General features: G+C 39.4%; 1 protein-coding gene and 1 long non-coding RNA gene across 5 annotated transcripts in view; both read right to left on the bottom strand.

Moving 5' to 3' along the window:
* LOC134070012 (uncharacterized) overlaps positions 1-20,791 on the bottom strand; it is a 274,775-nt gene that overhangs the window by 159,550 nt on the left and 94,434 nt on the right. The gene's annotated exons all lie outside the window — the stretch shown is intronic.
* LOC134070694 (uncharacterized) overlaps positions 1-20,791 on the bottom strand; it is a 32,645-nt gene that overhangs the window by 1,540 nt on the left and 10,314 nt on the right. For both annotated transcript variants that reach the window (XR_009936960.1, XR_009936961.1), the window contains exons 3-4: positions 2,476-2,635; positions 2,240-2,300 (exon numbers count right to left, since the gene is read on the bottom strand). This is a non-coding gene — a long non-coding RNA (uncharacterized LOC134070694). The remainder of the gene's footprint in view (positions 1-2,239; positions 2,301-2,475; positions 2,636-20,791) is intronic.

Below are 20,791 nucleotides of genomic sequence, written 5' to 3'. Positions count from 1 at the left end.
GGTCAGTAAATTAAATGGATATAAGATTCTGTAATTTGCTCCTGCCAGGATGTGAACGGGTCTCCGGCGTTGCAGGCAGGAGTGTTAACGCTGCGCCACATGACATTGTATAATATTTGCGTTAGGATAGGTATTTGACTTGACGTAACTCAGTCAGTCCAGCAAATATGTAAGAAAATGCTTATACATTAGTCTGAGCTTTAAAAGATAGCCTACAAATAGAAGATAAGATATACAACTATGAATGTACGTAGGCATACTCGCCCTACGTACATAAATAGGCTACGACGAAAATATGTTTTACACATGTAGCAGCTAGGCCTGTCGCAACGTTTTCAAAACAAACTCGCATTTTACCACTGTAAATCGCCTCCATAGACTATGCCATGTAAATGAAAAATAGTTATTAAAATAAAGCACATATATAATACATATTGCACATATATAAACGATATGTTTTATGGTAAAATATTATTCTCATGCCCGACTGACAGGAAATCCTTGCGACATCTGCTGTGAGAAAAGAGAATAGCAGCCTGGACAAAAATGGCCGAACGCGAGACAACATAGTGTTGTCACATAAGTGAGCGCAAAATAGCTCTAAACTAGCTTGTACCGGTGTGCTTTTGATCATGTAAAAATTCTGGGTGACAAAACACGCGTATTTAGGAAAAGTCGTGAACGTAGGGTCCTGGAATTTAATCGAGTGAAAATATTTTTTTTTTTTTGTAATCACTGCGGTCAAATGACCGCAGCCCGGCAGTTCTAGGTATATCTAGGTCAAACCCCCACGGCGCTTCTAGGAATACGCGTCAGCGGTCAAATGACCGGCGCTTGGCGCTTCTAGTGTTAACACACACTGGCATACATGGTAAGATGGCCTGCAGGGGACTGGCATTGTGCACACTGTGTGAAACAAATTACAGCACATAATGTTACGACAAAAATGTTTATGGAGCCGTAAAGTGAGATACAAGGTTATGACGCCAGTCACATAATGTTGTATTTCGCTGGGAATACAAATGGTTCATGTAAAGGCTTAAAACACTTCAGATGTAATGTTATTCTCAAATTGAGGCCAAAATGAAGGGAGGTTAATGAAACACTAACTCCAGGTGAAGCCTTAAAGGAACACTTCACCGATTAGCATTAAAGGGACACTTCACCGTTTTTTCATATTAACAGATATGGTTCTGGGTCTGAGACAAACCAGTAGTCACCATCTACAAAGTCCGCCATTGCAAATAAAAATGTACAGCTTGCACCTGGCAAAAAGTCAAATTCATGTGACGGCTCTATATACCTTCTGCTTGTTATCACAACCCTTTACAATGCACGTTATAACCATAATTGTTCACAAATATCTTCCTACAACCTGATACTTTGTCAACTCTGCTCGAACTACTATTCCCGGTGCAGCTCACGTTGGTTCTGTTGACGGAAGCGGGAGCGGAAGTGAGAGGGAGAGGGAGAAGATTTTCAGGAGTGATGATATTACTGCGCCGAGTCAAAGTGCTCCCAAGTGCTTCCGCCACAAATTATGTTCTTCTTTTTATCCGCTTAGAAAAGCGTCACGTTTTATTTTGTGTCACCATACTTGGTTGTGTAACTACTCGTGTACCTGTATTTAAATAACCTGGAGGAGTTTGGTCGCTTCTATCTGTTCATCTGTTTGGATCCTAATGAATACATTGGGCTAAGCTAAGTGCTAATCAAGTGCCAGGGCGACCGCCAACCCATCAACCTGCCAGGGCGCTTGAGTGCACGCATTCAGACGCGAGAGGTATGTATCTTCTCGTCTTACTTAAGCGAATAACATAGTTTAATATGAAAAAACGTTCCTTTAAGCTTTGTATCTTTAGAAAACCAGTCATGTTTTTGAATGGTCGTGCATCATTCCCTCAGTTTGCCTTGAGATGGGAGAAATATGGATTTCAATGAAACCCATGAATAGGACTTCCTGCTTTCAATAATGTAAAATTATGATTTTTACATCATTGAAAGCAGGAAGTCCAACATTGAAATCCGTATTTCTTCCATCTCAAGGCAAACTGAGGGAATGATGCACGACCATTCAAAAACATGACTGGTTTTCTAAAGATACAAAGCTTAATGCTAATCGGTGAAGTGTCCCTTTAATAGGCTCAGAGCCTCCCATAGGGGGGTCCGCTTTACTAACATTTGCTTACCCCCTTGTGCTTTCCATACTAAATACAATTTGCCCTCCATAAAGACTGACCTGTCAGTGGCAGATGAAGACACACCCACTTTGGAGGCTCCAGCCCTCTTCTTCTTCCAATCTGGATCAGAGTCCATCATGTTTGGAAACACACACACACGCACACGCACACACGCACACACACAGAGAGAGTGTGAAACCACAGACACAGATGGTGATTCCGTGTTCTGCCTTACTGAAACCGTAAGTCTGTCGCAGGTAAACAAATATCATAATCAGAGTCAATGCAGACTTACAAGTCATGGATCCCTGGAGTTTCTGTTTTTTCTGAGGTCCTGCTTGATCTTCCTCCTCCTCATCCTCCGTCTTGCTAGTGATAACCCCTCTCCTTTTCCTTTTACTCATGTTTTTCTTTCTGTATCTTTCTTTAGCTTGTAACATCTGTCTGTGTTAGACCTTTATTGAATGAAACCGATGAATCAAGATTAATTTAAGCAAGATCACAAGACACATTTACTGTGATCAGCACAACATTGCTGGGTTATAGCCTAGTCATGTATCAGGGCCTAAATTTCATTTTTCACAACGGGGGGAATTCCCCCCCTCAGTGACTCCAATGGGGGGGATTTATATAGTTTGGGGGGGAAATTTATACAGTTTGCAGGGAACGCTACCTGTTCCCCGCAAACTGTATAATTCTCCCCCCCCCAAACCGGTGGCGGCTGGTGGTTTTAGAATTAACTGAGGAAGGTGTGTGCGCGGGGGGGGTGGTCTTTCAGAGAGGGAAGTTGTTAAACCCACATTATGGTTATGGATATGATTTAATGCCAAAGTAAGTAAACTGGAAAATAAAATTATTTGTACCCCAGCTTGTTAGTATACTTTTAGTATCCTGTGCTGTTTTATACCCCTCTACTGCAAGACATAATGCATGCACTGAAAATGTGTTAGGACTTTTATTTTGATATGGGTCCTAGAGTTTGAGTAGAAAGTTTTTAGCCGTTTGTTAGCAGCTGGGTAGAAGTGTCAAACTTCTAAAGCAAAGGAATCAGGCTCTACTTTGATGCCCCCAAACCAGTTGTACAATCATGATCTAACCCAAAACAATTATAGACAGAGACATGACATGTAGGCTAGTCTAAAAAATAAAAGACAAACAGCCCCTAATACAGTATGGAGGCTCACGTTTTCATGAAAGCTTGATAGTGTGTAAAACAGCAACATGACGTTCAGCTAAATTAGTAACAATTCAAACCTTGCTAGTTAATCTTGTTAAAATGACTTAAATTCGTTTCAACTAAATTAGACCGAAAAAGTTACAGAAAGGTCTTCGTTCAGACGTTTGTTCATTTGCTAGGTACGAGGCAACATATAATTTCATTGCTCTCTCCTTTGCTAAGTTAACTGACTTACCCTAGCTAGCTGCCTGCTACCATTGGAGTTTCGCATACGTCTTTCTGCCGTTCTGACCCTGTTTGTAAGTCCAGTGAGTGACATGAAGTTGGATGCTCAATAAAACGTTTGATTTATTAACAACTAAGCAATTGAAATGATTAAGTTAATTCAGTTCATTTTTTGATCCGCATGCTACTTTCCTGCGGCATGACAACTTCTGATATGTACAGTTAACCTGCATTTCTGATTGGATATTAGCAACACAATCAGCTCCACTGATTGGTTTATTGACGGAGGCACTTCCGCGGAGGATCTTCCTCCCTTTGGCCATTCACTTCAATATTCACGAGCCGCGGGGGTCTATAGACGTCAATTGCCGTTTTCAATGGGGAGGGCTCCTGGGTGGGCTTGGGAACGATCTGGCAGAGTTTCAGGCTTGTAAACAGACTGCACTAGCGATCCGAACCTCTAGATGGCAATAGTGCCATTTGGATCATTAGTATCTGCCTAGAGTGCACAAGTCATACAGAGACAACTAGCAAACACACTGAAGATCGACCACAGTGGATCTAGTTTGCACGCGATGCAGGGAATAAATATGCTTACTTCTTACATCAAGGGTGGAAAACACGTGAACGGTATGATCCATTTACATTGGATATTGCGATATAGACTAACAACAACCTTGCTAGTGCTAGCTTGCTAAGTCTAGCATCCTGTTCAGAGTCTTTAGCGACCATCAGAGTCCCTAGCAACCTTGACGAGACTGACGAGATAACAGTGCAATCGTGGTTGACATACTACTGAAACGCTAACGTTAAAAAGTTGATTTTCACAAAAAGATCGTTTTCTCCATGTTTTGGTCAAAAACAGGTGTTTTTAGCAAAACTAACCCATGTTCTACTGACGATTACTAAAGAACGGAAAACGATAGAAACAAGCCGTTTTTTCCTGGTGAAAGAAGAGAGTCTACTCTTTCATTTGGTACCTTCGGTGTTTGCATAGTCATAAAGCTCACCGTTCGGTGGATCTTGGAAAAACAGTCAAAATGCTGTAAAACGTCTGGCAGTATGGAGCGCTCTGCACTGAAAATCGCTGGCAGCCAATGAGTTAAGTGTGCGGGAATCTCCCACATTAGAATCATTAAAGGGATATTCCGCCATTTTTGGAAATACGCTCATTTTCCACCTCCCCTCGAGCAAAACAATCGATATTTACCTTGTTCCCGTTCATCCAGCCATTCTGTGAATCTGGCGATACAACTTTTAGCTTCAGCCTAGCATAGATCATTGAATCGGATTAGACCATTAGCTTCTCGCCTGCTAGCTTCATGTTTAAAAGTGACTAAGATTTCTGGTAATTTTCCCATTTAAAACGTGTCTCCTCTCAAGTTAGAAAGTGCAATAAGACCAACTGAAAATGAAACCTGGCGTTTTTCTAGGCTGATTTGACATGGAACTACACTTTCATCTGGCGTAATAATCAAGGCAACTTGCAAACTACTGGCACTACTACTGCTTGCTGTCTATGGGGACTATTTTCAGATGCTGCGTACGATATCACTGCGCCTATGGTACGTTTGCAATTACGTTGCAGATTATTACGCCAGATGAGAGTGTAGTTCCATGTCAAATCAGCCTAGAAAAACGCCAGGTTTCATTTTAAGTTGGTCTTATTGCACTTTCTAACTGGAGAGGAGACACGTTTTAAATGGGAAAATTACCAGAAATCTTAGTCACTTTTAAACATGAAGCTAGCAGGCGAGAAGCTAATGGTCTAATCTGATTCAATGAACTATGCTAGGCTGAAGCTAAAAGTTGTATCGCCAGACTCACAGAATGGCTGGATGAACGGGAACAAGGTAAATATCGATTGTTTTGCTCGAGGGGAGGTGGAAAATGAGCGTATTTCCAAAAATGGCGGAATATCCCTTTAAGGTGCAGGAAATAAAAAAAATATGCGGGATACCCGCAATCCCGCACACAAATTCAGGCCCTGAATAATAATAATAATAATAATAATAATAATAACAACTAGAGAAAGTAATTCCAGGGAATTACGAGTGCATGAAAATGCTAAATAATGCTGTGGAGAAACATTTTGTTAGATATTGTTTCAAATATAATCAAAGCACAAAGATAAAGTTGAGAGGAATACAAAAAAAACTTGGTGGTACGGCTGTGCAATTAATCGAATTAATCGATTAATCGTGCTTACGACTTCCAACAATTATGAAAATAGCGGTAACACTTAACATTACGGCTCGCTAATAAGGTGGTAATTGTATGGTAATTTCTATGTAATTTCATGGAAATTTCACCACTTATTACAAGTTATTTCCATGCAGTTTCCAGTGCAATAACTCTGCAGTTTTTAGGTAATAGCAATACAAACAGCATTAATTAAGGTGGTCATTTCTATGGTATGTTGATATAATTTCATGAATAATCCTTTGTAGCCACTTATTACAAGTTATTTCCATGCAGTTTCCAGTGCAATAACTCTGCAGTTTTTAGGTAATAGCAATGCAAACAGCATAAAGTAAGGTGGTAATTTCTATGGTATTTTTATGTAATTTCATGGTAATAATATTTTGTAGCCCCTTATTACTAGTCATTTCTATGCAATTTCCAGTGCAATTACTCTGCAGTTTCTAAGTAATAGTGATGCAAACAGCTTTCATTTTAAGTTTAATAAAATGGTAATGATTTAAAATGAATCTAGTTCTTGAAATGATAGTCCAGGATTTACTTATTATTTTTGTTTAATTACCTGAAAAACAAGGAGGTCATTTCCAGGAAAATACACAGCATCAGGGCCGTAAAATACACTATCACTTATTTCCACTCAGTTACTTAGTTATTACCATCTCTGATCTGAAATAGGTTACCGTGTACTGACATTCAACACACAACCACATGTTGAGCACAACCTTAACTTTGATCTGCAAAAAAACATTGTTTTCACACATTAAACATGTTCTGCAATAATAAAACAACATGATCAAATTCTGAAACAGTAGGCTAAATATTTTCTTTGCAGTGCACCCTGAACCTACCAAAACATTCATACAGGTAGGCTACAGAGGTGACGTGTTTGTTACAGATGAAAATATTATAATATTTCGTTGACTTCTTTGGGTCAGAAGCTCCTCTCGGAATAACAAAGTCGTCCTTCTCAAAATTATGACAGCAGACACGGTAATCCATCACTATAGCGTTTCGATTGAGGTGTCAATGTCCACATTCTAAACAATAAGCCACTGGAGACCGACCGTATCGCAATGACAGCTGATGAAAACTTGCTGGATTGTAAACTTTTCATTTGTGTTTCGCTGCCGGGAAAGGAACAGACATGAACCACTCTGTCTTCCTTGTCCTCTTTCTGATTTCTCTGTAATTTGAGCACCGGACTACCCGTAGTCTCTTCCGGCAATAGCTCCCATGCGTGCTTCCGTGTGAGAACTCGCGTGACATTTCTGTGCTTCAGATAGAGTTGCACTCTCGAACGATTTCTAAGTGTGTACAGACTATTCCAAAGTTTACAGACTGACTGGTGCTTTGTTTTATGTGTAGACACCTCGAGTTAGCTGCTGACGAGGTTTTGCGCTGTTTTGAGCAATGTTAGTGGTTTCATTTTGAAAGCGTAGCCTATGGCTCTATGCCACTGTTAGCGATTTTGGGCTGTAGCTCATGCTAGCTCTGCAGGCTAGCCTACTGCGTGATCAACGAAAAATACTTCTCCATGGCTTAGTTAAATTTTCGGCGGACTTATAGGCTACTTTAAATGTTGTATGTTAAATGTCAACTTTCTTTTTTTGCAGAACAAAGTAATAAAGGTCGTACTCAACATGTGTTTGTGTGTTGAATGTCAGTAGGCTACAAAATAGCCTATTTCAGATCAGAGATGGTAATAACTAAGTAATTGAGTGGAAATAGGTGATAATGTATTTTACGGCCCTGATGCTGTGTATTTTCCTGGTAATTACCTCCTTGTTTTTCAGGTAATTAAACAAAAACAGCACTAAAAATGTCATAAGGATAATTGATGGGTTTATCAACACAGCTAGGTAATTAAATAGGAAGAGGCAATAGTGCATTTTACAGCTCTGATACCATATAGTTTCCATAAAATTACTTCACTTGTTCCAGTTTAGTTACAGGCACATAATGTCTTCTTTACCAGCTTACTACGATAATGACTTGGTTTGTCTTTCTTAGTAGGCTAATAACTAAGTAATTGGGTGGAAATAAGTGATAATGTATTTTACGGCCCTGATGCTGTGTATTTTCCTGGAAATTACCTCCTTGTTTGTCATGCAATTAAACAAAAACAATAAGTAAAGTTTCAAATAATTACCATTTTATTATACTTAAAATGAAAGCTGTTTGCATTGCTATTACCTAAAAACTGCAGAGTTACTGCACTGGAAACTGCCTGGAAATATTTGTAATAAGTGGCTACAAAGGATTACGGATTATTGGTAACACTTTACATTACGGCTCGCTAATAAGGTGGTAATTGTATGGTAATTTCTATGTAATTTCATGGTAACAATCACTTGTTACACTTATTACCAGTAATTTCTATGCAGTTTCTAGTGCAATTACTCTGCTGTTTCTAGGTAATAGCAATGCAAACAGCATTAATTAAGGTGGTAATTTCTATGGTATGTTGATATCATTTCATGAATAATCCTTTGTAGCCACTTATTACAAGTTATTTCCATGCAGTTTCCAGTTTGCAGCTCGTTGAATTGAAAAGGTATAGGCTCAGGAATTGTTTGGGAAATAATAACGGCTAGTCTTTGCTAACGCAATGCATTATCAGAGTTCCTTTCTCTGTCATTATGCTGAGGAAAACAACATTAGCACTTGCCATTGAAAGCTAGCAGCCTACGTTCCTGTTGGATCCTGCAGCAAGCTGGCAACCGCGACTCAGAGGGGAGAGGGAGGCGATACACCGCGCTACAGTATTTTGAAAGTAATTGCAGTAGCCTACTCGTTTTGGCCAAAATCCTACATACTGTTAATAAAGGCTATAGGGAATTGCACGCAACATACATTAATGACCCGCCCCAACCCGCCCCGCAAATAAAGTGATAATTTCTTTAACCGCCCCAACCCGACCCGCGGGTTATCCGCGGGGTCCGCGGGTTACGAGACGACCCGCGCATCACTAGTGTCTACCGTAGCCTACATGTAATGAACGTAATTAGGTTTCATTCGGTTTTAGGAAAATAGTCACGCATAGTTCAAGGATACATGTTTCCATTAAATAACATGAATGTTCAAAAAACTAACAACGGTAAAGACAAATATTTCCGGTGTAATAGAAAAGATGAGTGTCCAGCAATGTTAACTTCTATGATTGAGGTAGCCTACCGTGGCATGGCATTGTGGGTTGTCCGTTCACTTTTTCCTTGGTCATGTTTAACTGGCTGGGTGCTTAACTTGTCTTGGAGTTTGGCAGCCTATATCTGTTATATCTAACGAGTGACAGCCAGTGCTCAAAATAAAACGTTACATTATTCTCCTGATAACGTTAGTGGAATGGATTTAATGTGAACGTAGGCTAGCCTACATAAAAAGACGCAGTGGCTATATGATACAGCGCAAATTTGCGATGAAAATTTGAAAAGCGTACTATACAAATTCTTGCATTTTGACGTGTATCTCACCACAGCAAGCTCACATCTCGACAAAACTTGCATGGTTATGTAGGCCTGACTGTCCTGAAAATGGCAATATAAGAACCATGGTGGAGGTATACTTTGGGGCTGAGCAATTTACAGAAATATGTGGTGTGTGCCTTCCAGAAATAAATGGCAATTTTTATTTAGTGATGAAAAAATGACTTTTTGGCACTTTTTGCACTCCATATTTGTGACACTAGCTGATCTGACATGACTTGTTTGCGGTAGCACACATGACGTGCACAGATGATGATTCTCTATAATATTTGTTTTGCTGCATTGCAATGAACAAAGTAAAGGCAAAAAGTGTTTATTTGTCAAACAAATTTGGATGCAATATGAGTCTTGAATTGGATACCATACAGGAGTTTGCTAGGATCTCAAAACCGTGTTATGAACGTGACTTGCCATAGAGAAACACATGATAACATTGGATTATGAACATAGGCTATTATGCCACACAAAAACACGAGGTAAGTGGAGCTAAATGAAGTTATTATTTTGCTGTCACTTCGTCTGTTTTATGGCCTAGAAGGTTGTATTTGGTATCTGTGGATAGCTCCAGCTCTCCTCTTTCATCTGACATGCGTGCCATATCTTTTTGATCGCGATTTCACGAGGAAATCAAACGAGAGTGAAGGTAGCCAAAGCTATATGACATTATTATTTGTTTGTAACTTCGTCTGATTTTATAATACGAAATGATCAATGTATTTGGCATCAATGCAAAGCTCTGCTTCTCCTCTTTCATTTGATATGCGTGTCATGTCTGTGCCATGCGTGGTCCGCGAGTAATTTAAGCGAGAGTTCTGGATGCGCCAGTGAACGCAGAGCAATATAGACTGTAAATATGATATACTTTGATTTAACTTCATGATTTTATTTTATTTTCATACTTGATCGTACAGACAAGTGTCTAGTATCGTTGGAAAGCCCCGGTTCTGCTCTTTCCTGCAATATAAGTCTCATCTCGCTGTGACTAATAATAGCGGAGCAATGTAACAAAGAAAATGTGTGCGTTTTTTGACGCACTTTGCGTCCGTCGGGCTCATAGGGTTAAAGCAGATGTAGCCTACACCGAATCGTGGTTAAATACATCATTTAGACAACAGAATCAGTAGGATACCATTTTTGTTTCATAGAAGTCTACTACCAGGCCTATGTCAAATGCAGGCTCGGGTGAAGCTGGGAGGAATTTAGCCTAACGCACGGTTTCCACACCGTGTTTAGCCTATCAACCGTGATAATAATAATATTTGAAATGAACACGGTAAATGTTATAGTCAACATTTTTATCATGGTTTACCGTTTCACCGGTAATCGTTACATAGTCACCAACTGATAACGAACAGATTGAAGAAAAAGAAGAATGGATTTGGAGTGACACTTCTTGTGTGTGTGTGTGTGAGAGCGCGAGGTTGATGCTGTGTCCAGCCAGGTGCGTAAGAGTTGTCAAGTCTGAAATTTGTATGCGCGAAAATTGTACTATACTTTGATCCACTTGGTGTGGATTCATTTTAGGAGTAAAATGCGAATAAAGGGTTGAAATCAGTAGGCCTACTCGCATGTGCGCGAGCATTGAAATTGTTATACTCGCACTAATATATATTTACTCGCATTTGCGACGACCTGCTCGCAGTGTACAGCCCTGCCTAGGAGCATTCTCCACTTAGGGCGAGACACGGCAGGACTGGTGTAAACATTGTTTTGCTTCGGTTTGCCACCTTAGCATGTATTCTTTCACACTACAACAAAGTCCGATTTACACATTTAGGTGTTTATTTCATTACCTTTTGTCTCCTCACGCCTGTAGGATATATTTCTTCTAAATTCGCCAAAAGTTAGCATTTTAACGTTTCTTACACTACCGCGACCGTGATACAAAACATATCCTGCGTGGTGTCATTGAAAAGCTGTGCAATCCAAATATGGACACTTCCTTTGTATCCGCAAGCAATCGTGAAAGTTCAAAGGCGATTGTAGGCTACTGTAGACTAAGAACGCATGTCATTGGCTGTATGTCAACATCTCAGCCTATGTGGCACCTACTGTATGTACACCTAACTTTCCAGTTATACACTTATCAATATTCTGAAGATATTTACAGTTGGATATTGAATGCGAGAAGAAAAAAGTAGGTTTTCCTACAGTGCATTTCTATTGTGAAATGAATATCCCACACATCTGTCTGCTCACATTTTTTTACCAGCCAATCTATTATTGATAAGTTGATTACATTTCCATATTAACATATTCTATTAAAGGAAAAGATAGAAAATAGCTCTTTGAGTGTGCTGTAAAGTGGTTAGAAGAAATGAAAATGGAATCGGCTAAAATCGGTATCGGCAGGTCAAATTCTATGAAAAATCGGAATCAGGCAAAAAATTGCAATCGGTGCATCTCTACTTGCTTCAAGTTCATAACAATGCTTCCTTTTGTCTTGAGTTGTCGTGCGCGTTAACTTTTTACATGTATTTTTTTCCTGTTGGATTATATTTAATAATCAATAAAAAAAAATAAAAAAAAAATTCATATAGATGATAGTTCCAAAATCACTGAGTAATCACGTTCACAGTTTTTTCGATAGCTAACAAGCGTTTGTCCATTCTAGGGATGGCGAAAACTACAAATTTTCTAGACCGACCACCGAGGCTCATTAGCCGGTTGAAACCGGTTAACCGATTCGTTTAAAATAAATTATGCTATTCGAAATAACAGCCACGCAATTTCCCAACTCTCATCTCTCTGTCCCCACTCACACACACAGCCCCGGCGCCGCCCTTTCACTCTAAATATTCTAAACTATTTTAGCAAATGGAGCGCCTAAATTACGCGCTCGGTTTAGGCTGCCTGTGAAACGCATAATAGTTTGAAGTGCGTGTGCTTCTTTGAGAGAGGAATCGATGTAAGTTACTTTTCTTTCAATTGGTAGTTGTAAACTACGTGATACGTTTACGTCTACATTTAAAAAGCATGTATAGCCTAATTGTGTGTAGTCCTATTATCCAAAAAATCCAACTCCAAGTCCTTGCGAATCGAGCGAAAGTAAGCCTATCTTCCGACCGAGAAGAGGTGCATTCAGATCAGGCAAGCAGAGGTAGGCTTGACGTTTGTGGTAATCGCTGTTGCTTTGCATTTTCATTTCAGTTTAAAACTAACAACGCAGAATCCACACAACACCTTTCAACTTTAAAACTTCAAAGAAAAAGTCCACCGGGACCGTTCGCTGTGTATGGGACGGTGTAGTGACACATTTCATATGGATGCACTTTTTGACATGTCAGTTAGCCTACTTGTTTGCATCACTGGCTAGATTTCGTTACTGGTATTTCACTTGTGCAATGACAGTAAAGTTGAATATACTCGAATCTAAAAACTCAGATATGAAAAAAAAAATAAAAATATGGCATGACCTCTTCCTGACTGACCAGTGACCCTCATTGAAAGGTCAAACTGGAAATGACAGTGGTTTTTGTTTTGTTTTTACAAAACACAACAACCAAAAATACAACATGTTGGAATGGAATCAATGCATTTATTTTTTAATAGTCTGCATCAGTCTATGCTAGCAGCAAGTGGAAAGGAGAAAAACATGAAATATTTAAATATCGCAAGTTATATCGTTATCGCAGTACTCAATAATGTTATCGCATATCGCATGTTTTCCTAATATCGTGCAGCCCTATAGACTAGTGCAGTGTGCAGTCATGAATATCAGGAATTTCTGTATGCATAACATATCACATTCCTTAAAGTGAATTATCTGAAAAACTGAGTGTGGTATGCCACAGATTTATTAACCCTCTGGCGCATAGCGGTCACTACAGTGGTCAGCTGTTTAAAAGTAATTTTCTCCTAAATGCTAGCCTGGAAAACCAGCGCCAACTGCTGGGGCCTGTACTACGAAGCGGGGTTACTGGCTTAGCTGGGTAACTTCGAGAGTAAGTTGATCACGTGTGGCGTAACTTCCCGGTTAACCCGTACTACGAAAGGTGGATAGGTTTTAACCGAGGTATGCTGCCATGGCAATTTACGCTGCATCTCTAACCTGCTCCGAGCAGGTTATGATCTTGGTTAACCCGAGGTTTACGGTTAACCACACCCCACAATGTCGACGTAGGCTACTTGGAAGATACATTATTGGAGCGCAAATTGTAAGCGCCTCTCTTCGCAAGGCGAGGGGTTTTAAAGACCGCCAGAATCTTTCTCCATATAATATTCTCTATGAAAGATATAGGCTACATTCTCAGCCGATGAAATTCGTTGCATTTGTCAGCTGATCGAGGCAAAGTGGAGGCTATAAGCATTGGCAATATAACATATTTTCATAATTAAGAAATATTAATGCAAGCTATTACTAGGCCTATACACCTTCTGAATGTTTTTGAGTTTCATTTTCACCTGCTGCCAGCGGCACTGCCGTTCCATCTAAAATGTTCACAGGATAGGCATACACTAAATCAGTCAATGGGGCTAAACATTCAATTATTTTATTAATATACATGGCATGAATTGTGTTGCATCTGTAGGACTCTTATGAACTCAAAATGTATTTATTTCAACACATTTAAGACATTCCGCAAGCTATTAATCCTCCGTTACACATAGGCTATTTAAGGAACATGAAATAAAACTTTACTTTCATTTATCCGATCTGCAATAGCCTACGTTGCCAACAGCCTTGTCTTGCTTTGTTTGCTGCCGACGTATGTGATGTAGCCTATCGTAAAGTAGGTTTTAATTCCTCGCAACTTTTTATAATCATTGCATCCCTTATCCGTAAAATAACGTGATCGCGTCATCATTAAAAGTGGTGATTTGCGCTGCAACCCGCCCATTTTATGTGAACGCGCACCAACTCCGATGAGGTTAACCCCAGTTCAACAAATCAACTTCTTACTCAGCGTCGTAGTACCGATTAACACCAATGAAGATAACCAGGTTTTGTCAACCCCGGTTTAGCAAAGTAACCCTGGGTTACATCTGGGTAGGTTGAACTCCCTTCGTAGTACAGGCCCCTGGACGGCAAAATGTTTTGCCTGCATTTGGGTCTGGCCTCGGACCATTGAACATTTTGAAAACACTGCCCTGAATCTGGCAGATGGCAACTAAACCAATCACAACGCAGAGATGTGTTTTGAATCAACGCGGGCGGGGCAGAGGGCTCTGGGGCGGGGTTTTGAGGGAGCGTTGGCCTATAGGCACAGACACGGTTTGAAAGACAACGGGTTGTGCTCATCAACAATGTTCCGTTGTATCCATTCATCGGGGCCAGACTAAATTAGACATCCAATCCATTTAGGCTGGTTTATCAGGCTACCTAAATGCAATAGTTTCTATGTTGGAATTGCATATCAGCCATTAGAATGCTCTCTGCTGCCCCCAACCATTGAGGTGTATTCAGTGGTTAGGTGTTGTAACTACAAGTGAAACTCCTCTAAATCAAAGATGGCTGACAGACAGCTACACTGTTGACTACTTCTGGAATATCCTGTCAATCCTCCTATAACAGGAGAACCCAAGAGGTAAAAAAATATGATGATATGCAGGAATATCTAAGGAACAATATTACTCTGAAAATTTGTAAAAAAAATATTTCAACTAAGTTGTAAATTGTGATTGACCATGTGTCCGATTAATCTCTTATAATGACTATTTTGGTTGCAATTCTGTGCATTTTGGGTATATTTATGCTAGTTATATACATTGTATGCATAATATTCATATTTTATGCATAATTATGATTTTTTAATGCACATTAGTTAGGGCCCGAGCACCGAGGTGACCGTAGATGCAAGGCCCTATTGTTTTTGCTCAGTTTATTATTATTATTACATTGCATGCAAATGCAATGTACTGTTATCACTGTTCTTCTTAAAATTACTCTTCTTCCGACCAAAATCAACGATCAAAGGCTCTAAAACCACTGAACCGTTTGACGTCATTCAAACACTCCTACACAGGTTGTAACGGAGATTTGTTCTATGTATTTTTCAAATGTGTGAACTTTATACTTTTTGAGATATTTACGATAAAAGAGTTTAAAATTCCCATAGAGTTTACATTGAGACCCTTTGGCGGCAAATATTAATTGTTACGTCAGTGCTCAGGTGTCAGTAATCAAGGATTTTTGATCCAAAGCCATGCCACCGCTGCGCTAAACCAGGCTAAACCTGAATGGTACGTCTACTCATTAAGCTGTAACAGCTGTGAAAACATTCTACCATGCCACAGCTGCTGTAAACCAGGACGTTATCGTCTTGTCTCCTGATAGGCTACTCCTTACTTGATTTGTTTATATCGTTACAGTAACCGGTTTGCTCTCGGTAACATTATCAACAGCTAAAGACAATCTAACCTAACGTCAATGTAAACACTGTATTTAGCTAACGACAAGCAAGTATAGCCATCTCGACAGAGCAGCCTACTCCAACCTGATAGACATAGGCCTACAAGTTGCACCATTTAGGTTCAAGACTTCTTCTCACAGTCGTTTCTAGTACAAACTGCATTGCTATCATTTTCATGTTTGTTTGCTAGCAAGCTAGTCGTTTCAGCTATAGGGACTTGCCAGCCAGGCGATCATTTAAGCTTTCGGTATCATTCACAAATTAAAAACCTTTGTTAAAGAGGAACTATGCAGGATTGGCGATTTCATCTCTGGTTTCGGTTTTGTTTTTCGTTTTCGCTCGTTTTATGCTTGCATCTTCTCTGCAGAGCTTCCCCGACAGCTTTAGCGTGTATATTTATACATGTATAGGCTATATTTAAATATATAAATTGCAAGCGTGGTTCTTCGTCTCAGACTTCCAGATGTAAACAAGGAGCGATCGTCTCCTGCAGAAAGTTGCATAGGGTCTCTTTAACAGCTTATTGTACATTCCTATTAGGACAATCACACACCTGGAAACACATCGAAGAACATACTAGCTCATCCTGTAATATGTGTAGCCTACATAAAATATCCTACTGTAAGCTAACGTTTGCTAGATATCCTACCTGTTGCTGCATCGTCGTTGATTGGCGTTGTTTGAGATTGTATTCCATATTCCAATGGTGTCTAAGTCTATAGCCTATGGTCTACTTTTAACCTGCATTAGTGTAGATATGAAGGCTATGTCGTTTCACTGTAGGCTACTAAAGCAGGGTTGCCAACTCTCACGCATTCGCCGTGACACTCACGATTTCAGCATCAATCTCACGCTCTCGCGCAGCCGCAAGCAATGTCATGCCAAAATCCATTCTTATTTTTCTTCAACCCGTTCATTATCAGTTGGTGACTAGACCACAGCAGAGCATTGTGTAGGCAGCAGACGAATTTAAGGCATGTATAGGCTCTTTAGATAAACTGCAGGGATAGGTCTAATATCTGACTACAACGTTCTCAGTGCAGAGAAATTATCTGCGGATAAAATGCGCACCATTCATCTCTATCGGATTGCTCACGAAGTTCTAGTCACACTGATATGAATGACACTTGACAGAGCACAATCTTTTCGATGGTATTATAGGCCTACTAGTTGCTGTGACGGATCGCGAGAAAATCAACGTGAATTCAGGCTGTTGATGTACTAATTAATTTGTATAATAAGCCATTACCGAGTAATCCCGTTTTTAAATTTCACTAGGCTTTCTACTTGTTCTCTACTTCTTCAGGCTGTATGCGCCCCAAAATAATGAACTAGGCTACTGCTCTTCCACTTGTTTGGTTTTTTGACTACATAGAAAACAAAGCATTTGGCTACTTCCACATATTAATAACTTTAGGATAGCCGAAAAGCATGACTGAAGCCTATCACTCTCTTAAAGTGACAGGCATTAAATTTGACTTACAGTGTAATGACAATAAAGATAAATGTAAGTGAATATGACAATTGAGTAATATGTCAAAATCAAAAATCAATATGAAATAGTCAACTTACTATGTATTTTAGCTAGGGCTGGGCAACGATTAAAAAATTTAATCGCGATTAATCGCATGATTCCCCTGATAAATCATGATTAATCGCATTATTATACGCAAAACTCAATAATGAATTCAAAAGTAATATATGGCACATATTTATTTTAAATGTGCTGCCATATGAACGCAAGTGCCATAGCATTTTTTCTGCAAACATTTAACATCAGCATTTTGTTTATACAGTAGCAGTTAAATAAATGATTTAGTTTAAATCTCAACTTACACAATGTAATCAAAAGAAATACAATTTTAAAGCTTATTGTACACACTTTTTTGGTGCATGTAGATATTTCCATAATACTTGTTGTAATAAGCCTAGCCTGGTATAATGTCAACATTATTTTTTTTATTTAGGCCTATAGGGGTGGGTGATATGGGCAAAAAATAATATCTTGATATTGTTTGTGATTTTGACTAGGCCTATAACGATAATTAGTCGATATCCTTTTAAAAAAAAAAAATGTTTAAAGTCTGAGTTACTTTACAGCTCATTATTTCTGAGTAGCAACATTACTATTATAATCAATTACCAACCTGTAACTTTTTAACCAAATCAACCAATGCATTGTCACTCTAGGACACATTTGTAATTCTGCCCCCACTTGTGTGTGTGGTAATGAGGTCAACCAGCTACATTAGAATAGATAGGGCTAACCAATTTCCCAAGGGAAACTGATGCTGAAATTCTTTTCAAACTTTTACTGTAAAACTAAGCAGAACAACAGAGTACATTTCAGTTATTTCCTTCAATGTTTTGTTAGAGTGCAGTCACGTAGGCTATCATTCCAAGTTACAGAATAGAGACTAATGTGTGAGCTTATGGCTAATGTCTATGAGAAATCCCATTGAAATGCTAACGGTTGGCATAATCGATCAAATTAGATATTTAGAGCGAACTTCAGTCCATTTACAGCTTGGGCTACATAGGAAGATGTCTTTGTTTACAACTGAATATTAAAATACTCAAGGCTAATGTTTTCTTTCCATACAACAACGTTACCATGTAGGAAAAAACGACTGTTTAACTTATCAATGCCAATTGAACACATAGCCGCAAATCCAGCGCAAAACATAAACATTAGACGTGCCTGTGACAACTTGCACCGTGAACATGTGACTTGCACTTGCACTGCTGCAGCCAGTGCCTTCTCTCACTTCTGTTGCACATCTCCTGATTTCGTGAATGTAGGCTATGGAATTTCAATGCGTGATGAGACGCCTGTGACCAGCCTGTGAGCAACAGACTTTTACAGTATAAAATAAATAATAAAAACTGCGTTAATGCGCGATAAAATAATTGTCGGCGTTAAATGATTGATGAGTTAACGTGATATTAACGCGTTAACGTGCCCAGCCCTAATTTTAGCTAATTACGCAGATCATAAATAATGTAAACTTAATATGAATTTCAAAATGTTTGAAATACAAACATAGATATCAGGGCCTGAATTTCATTTTTCACAACAGGGGGAATTCCCCCCCCCCAGTGACAGTGGGGGGGATTTATACAGTTTGGGGGGGAGAATTATACAGTTTGCGGGGAACGCTACTTGTAGGCTTAAACCAGTGGCGGCTGGTGGTTTTAGAATTAACTGAGGAAGGTGTGCGCGCGGGGAAGTTGTTAAACCCACATTATGGTTATGGATATGATTTAATGCCAAAGTAAGTAAACTGGAATTAATAAATACAATTATTTGTACCCCAGCTTGTTAGTATACTTTTAGTATCCTGTGCTGTTGTATACCCCTCTACTGCAAGACATAATGCATGCACTGAAAATGTTGAGTTTCTGAGTAGAACGTTTTTAGCCGTTTGTTAGCAGCTGGGTAGAAGTGTCAAACTTCTAAAGCAAAGGATTTAGGCTCTACGTTGATGCCCCCAAACCAATTGTACAATCATGATCTAACCCAAAATAATAACAGACAGACATGACATGTAGGCTAGTCTAAAAAATAAAAGACAACAGGCCCTAATACAGTATGGAGGCTCACGTTTTCATGAAGGCTTGATAGTGTGTAAAACAGCAACATGACGTTCAGCTTTTTACAATTTAAACCTTGCTAGTTAATCTTGTTAAAATGACTTAAATTCATTTTCAACTAAATTAGACCTAAATAGTTACAGAAATGTCTTCGTTCAGACGTTCGTTCATTTGCTAGGTACGATTTCATTGCTCTCTCCTTTGCTAAGTTAAAGGAGAATTCCGGTGTGAAATTGAGCTTAACTGTACCGAAGCATGTTAAGGTGTACTCACACGTGTTTTAGACGCACTTTCACTCACCCCCAGCATTCCGAACTCCTCCGTTTTCAGCCTAGCTTACAGTAGTCTTGAATCTATTAGATTGGGCATTACGTAGCCTATGCAGCTAAATCGCTATTTTTAAACCATTAAAAAGGTTCCAAGTAACTCCACACTGCATTGGTTGACTTCTGAGGGTCCTGACATTTAAAACGAGATACTTAGAACTTTGGAAGTGCACAGGAAGTTTATTTAAAAAGACTGTTTATTCAAGCAGTACCTTCATAGAATCTCTCCGCTGGGCGCCATCTTGTGGTGAAGTCGCGATAAGTCGACTGACGAGCACAAACGAACAGGAAAGACAGGGGGACATATTGCAAACATTTTGAGCTTTGTTACTCATCATGCTCATATAGACAGTATAACTATATATTTCCTATGGAATTACTTTAGCAATATGTTCCCCTGTCCTTCCTGTTCGTTCGTGCTCGTCAGTCGGCTTATCGCGACTTGATTCCAAGATGGCGCCCAGCGGAGAGATTCTATGAAGGCACTGCTTGTAAACAGTCTTTTTTTAATAAACTTCTTGTGCATTTCCAAAGTTCTCAGTATCTCGTTTTAAATGTCAGGACCCACAGAGGTCTACCAATGCAGTGTGGAGTTACTTGGAACCTTTTTAATGGTTTAAAAATAGCGATTTAGCTGCATAGGCTACGTAAGGCCCAATCTAATAGATTCAAGCCTACTGTAAGCTAGGCTGAAAATGGAGGAGTTCGGAATGCTGGGGGTGAGTGAAAGTGCGTCTAAAACACGTGTGAGTACACCTTAACATGTTTCGGTACAGTTAAGCTCAATTTCACACCGGAATTCTCCTTTAACTGACTTACCCTAGCTATCGATAGCTGCCTGCTACCATCTGAGTTTCGTATAGCTGCTCTTTCTGCCGTTCTGACCCTGTTTGTAAGTCCAGTGAGTGATACGAAGTTGGATGCTAAACGTTTGATTTATTAACAACTAAGCAACTGAAGAGAAACATCCCCAAAACATAATGTTGCCCCCACCATGCTTCACAGTAGGTATGGTGTGTTTTGGGTGTGTTTGGGTGTGTATACTGTGTTTGGTTAGTGCCTGGAGCTCAGTCCAAAAACTTAAATCTTAAGTCTCCAAAAAGTTCAATATTAGTCTCATCTGACCATAAAAGCTTTTTCCACATGGTAGCAGAATATTCCAGATGGGTTTTTGCACTGAACTCCAAGGGCTATGTTTGGCGAAAACCAACACAGTACACCACCCAAAACACACCATACCTATTGTGAAGCA

The sequence above is a fragment of the Sardina pilchardus genome, chromosome 22 (assembly GCF_963854185.1).
Source record: "Sardina pilchardus chromosome 22, fSarPil1.1, whole genome shotgun sequence".
Classification (NCBI taxonomy): Eukaryota; Metazoa; Chordata; class Actinopteri; order Clupeiformes; family Clupeidae; genus Sardina; species Sardina pilchardus.
The sequence above is the reverse complement of the archived record's forward strand: the minus strand, read 5'-3'. Positions and strand labels throughout refer to the sequence as shown.